Raw genomic sequence first — 4489 nt, 5'->3', positions numbered from 1 at the left:
TCTGTTAAGGGTTTGCTATGCGCCATGCACTATTCTAAACACTGGGGTAGATACAAGGTAATTACGTTGTCCCACATGGGGCTCACAGTCTTGAACCCCATTTTACAGATGAGGTAACTGAGGCACAGAGAAACTTAAGTAACTTGCCCAAAGTCACACCGCTGACAACTGGCGGAGCCAGGATCAGAACCCATGACCTCTGACTCACAAGCCCGTGATCTTTCCGTTAAGCCACGCTGCTACTTCATTCTGCTACCTGGATTGTTTTTCTACAAAAGCATTTAGCCCATGTTTCCCCACTCCTCAAGAACCTCCAGTGGTTACCTATTCACTTCTGCATAAAGGAGAAACTCCTCACCACCACTTTGAAGCTCTAACTCACCTTGCCCCCTCCTATTTCACCTCACTGCTCTCTTAATCCAACCCAGCCCTCACACTTTTCTCTTCTTTGGCAGCCTACTCTCTATATCTCGATCTCATCTATCTCACCACCCACCTTTGACCCACATCCTGCCTCTGGCCCAGACAACCTCTCTATTCATCTCCAACAGACACTGACTCTCCCCACTTTCAAAGCCTTAGTGAAGGCACATCTCCTCCAAGAGGCCTTCCCTGACTAAGTCCTTATTTCCTCTTTTCCCACTCCTTTCTTTATTGTCCTGTCTTGCTCTCTGTATTCACTGCTCCCTTAGCCCCATGGCCTCTATGTACATATTTGTAAGTTATTTATTTATATTATTGATAATGATGGCATTTATGTGCTTACTATGTGCAAAGCACTGTTCTAAGCACTGGGGGGATACAAGGTGATCAGGTTGTCCCACACGGGGCTCACAGTTTTAATCTCCATTTTACAGATGAGGTAACTGAGGCACAGAGAAGTGAAGTGACTTGCCCACAGTCAGCTGACAAGTGGCAGAGCCGGGATTCAAACCCATGACCTCTGACTCCCAAGCCCGGGCTCTTTTCACTGAGCCACGCTGCTTCTATTCTATTATTGTCTGTCTCCTCCTCTAAACTGTGAACTTTCTGAGTGTAGAGACTATGCCTACCAACTCTGTTGTATTGTTCTCTCCCGAGCACTTAATACAGTGCTCTGCACAGAGTAAGCCCTCAATAAATATGATTGATCGATTGACTCATACTAGGTAGTCTATTCCCATTCATGAAGATGGATAACCAAGAGGGCAATCGAGATACAACTTCCTCCAGGTATCGTGAAGCCATTATTTGACCAGAATCCTGGGCTGTATGGACCACTCAATAAATATGACTGACTGAATGAATCTCTTGGCTGACTCAGTGATGACAATGATGTTGCCCTTGTAGTGTACTCTCCCAAGCGCTTAGTACAATGCTTTGCACATAATAAGTGCTTAATCAATGTCATTGATTGATTAAGTCCTTAACTTCCTCCATTACCAGCCAAACTAAGTAGGAGCCTTCTGAACCGACTACTGGATTTTACTATCTCGATCTCCGCGTGATTTTGGACCAAAATGAAGGAGCAGTTGAAATGATCTTTACAACATGACAAATACAGGGAAAATGCAAAGCGTGAGACAAAGATATCTACTCTGGGTTTATTGATCATTCCAAAGCCTATGGAATCATTAACAGAACATGGCTCTGCAAATTTCTAAATAAATTTAGCTATCACTGAGAAATACACTAAGATCCTTACACTATAACAGTCATGGTCTAGTCAGAGTTTCAAGTGCCCTATGTGACCTTTTCCCCATCATTGTCAGAATGAGGCAAGCCTGCATGTCAGACCCAGTCTTTTTCAACCCATTCTGTATTGCCAAGTGTGAGGATCCACGCTGGAGTCAGAAGTTCAGCATAGAGAAATACAAGCACCAAAGAAGAAATTCATTTTTGTGCTTACTTTTAGCCTCACAAGAATTACCTCATAAGGCTAATGGACTATTTAGAAGTGGATCTAGATTTAAAATCTAGTAAAATTTGCCTGCATCCACAATTCTAATGGCATTGTTTGTGTTCATTTAGCAAGTGCAAAATCATACACTTAGACTTTCAGTCTACATGTGTACTGTTAATGATAAAATTTATCAAAAGATTTGTTTTTAAAACAGTGGACTAATATGGAATTAATTTCTAATTTGTCACTGCATACATATCTTTATCACATACAAATGTGATGACTATGCTTTACATAGCTTGAAGGTGTCGGCGATCAATCATTTGTCGTTTTTATTGTGTGAACTATAAATGAACAAAAATCATTCCAAACTACATGCATGTAAAAATTGCCTCCTGCCTCAGTGGTAATAATAATAATAATGATAATATCTGTTAAGCGCTTACTACGTGCCAAGCACTGTTCTAAGCACAGCGAGATACAAGGTAAACAGGTTGTCCCAGAGTCTTAATCCTATTTTATAGATGAGGTAACTATGGTGCAAGCACTTAGTACAATGCTCTGCACATAGTAAGCGCTCAATAAATGATTGAATGAATGAATGAGGCACAGAGAAGTTAAGTGACTTGCCCAAGGTCTCCCAGCAGACAAGTGGTGGAGTTGGCATTAGAATCCACAACCTCTGACTCCCAAGCTTGGCTCTTTCTGCTAAGCCATGCAATGCTATACTTACTATACTTAGTGAACCGTAATCTCATTTTACTCACCTCTATCACTTGTTCACATCCTCCCTCTGGCATGAAACTCCCACCCCCTTCATATTTGCCATACTAATACACTCTTCATTTTCAAAGACCTACTAAAATCAAATCTCCTCCAAGAAGCCTTCCATGACTACCCTCTCACTCCCTTCTGAGTCAGCTATGTCCTTGAGTCTGTACCCCTAAAGCACTTTGATACTCTCCCCACTGCAACTCCACAGCCCTTATCCTTATACTCTGCTGCTCCTGCTATGAGGCATTTATTTTAATATCTGCCTCCCCGACTGGAACGTACGCTTCCTAAGGCCTAGATTGTGTCTAGCAGCTCTACTGTATTATCCTCTCCCAAACTTTTAGTACAATGCACAGCACTCAGCAAGCGCTCAGTAAATACCACTGAGTGAGTGATTGATGCATTCCTACTTAGAATGGCTACAACTGCTTTTAGAGTCGATCTCTCAAATAACAGATCTCCACGAAGTCTCAACCTAACCCAGCCAACCTTCTCTCCTCATAGCATCACGCCAGGCTGGTCTATCTGATTCAGTTAGTTCCATCAGTTATTCCCTAATTACCTTCTGTGTAACCTTATTTGAAACTATTTCATTGTGTCTTTAAAGTGCATCGACATTCTGGTAGACTAGTCCCGACTGCATCAACCTCACTAGACACCAACTCTGTGCTGAGCACATTACGTGGTTCTAGGTGCTTAAAACATACAGAAGTATAAAAGATGATCCTTGTTTTTATCTTACATTTCTGACTCAGGGAGATAGTAGATGCAAGTAAGTAATTAGGCCATATTTCAAAGCCAAGGAGAAGAGACTAAAATATGAAGTAATAATAAATATAAAAAGATTAGTACATTCAAACATGTTGTTCAACACTCTTTGCTTCTGATATACTCTGCAATGAAAAATATATACGCACCATAGATATATAATCAAGTGCCATCAAGTCGTTTCTGATTCATAGAGACTCTATGGGTGTATTTTCTCCAGAGCGTCCTCACTAGTATATACAATATGGAATAAATATATATATGCATATGTTTACATATAATATATACCATTAGTTGAGTGAGAGAGAGAGAGAGAGAGATCAAAAGTCCATTAATCAATCATTAGAGAAGTAGCGTGGCTCAGTGGAAAGAGCCCAGGCTTGGGAGTCAGAGGTCACGGGTTCGAATCCCAGCTCTGCCACTTGTCAGCTGTGTGACTATGGGCAAGTCACTTTACTTCTCTGTGCCTCAGTTACCTCATCTGCAAAATGGGGATGAAGACTGTGAGCCTCACGTGGGACAACCTGATGGCCTTGTATCTACCCCAGCGCTTAGAACAGTGCTCTGCACATAGTAAGCACTTAACAAATACCAACATTATTATTATTAGTAGTAATTTTGGGGAATCTATTGGGCATCTACTGTAGCATGTGCTTGGGAGCATGGAAAGGAATAAGAGATAATGGTCCCTACCCTCAAGAAGTTTACAATTACCTGGGCAATTCTATTGAGAGATAATTTATTGCTGAATTAGGATGAATTTTCCTTTTCCCTTTCTCTCTTTCACATATAAACATCCTCATGATTATTCTCCTCTAACCTCCAAAAGTCACTGAAGAAGTACTTTCTCAGGTAGAGAAAACAATACAAACTCAGAATTGTTGCAGAAACCAACCATTCCTATTAAATTTGGGTCATGGAAGGTCTCAGGTTAGATTAAAAGAAGTTATACAGCAAGGTCAGCTACATCACAAAATGAAAAGTAGGTTTGTAGTCAGGAATACTAACAGTAGTCCAGGGAGGAGTGCAGTTTTGGATTGGGGAGATAAAAATTTAAAGTTTTAG

Source organism: Ornithorhynchus anatinus, chromosome 10 (genome assembly GCF_004115215.2).
Source record: "Ornithorhynchus anatinus isolate Pmale09 chromosome 10, mOrnAna1.pri.v4, whole genome shotgun sequence".
In the NCBI taxonomy this organism is placed as follows: domain Eukaryota; kingdom Metazoa; phylum Chordata; class Mammalia; order Monotremata; family Ornithorhynchidae; genus Ornithorhynchus; species Ornithorhynchus anatinus.
This window is presented reverse-complemented; position numbering follows the sequence as displayed.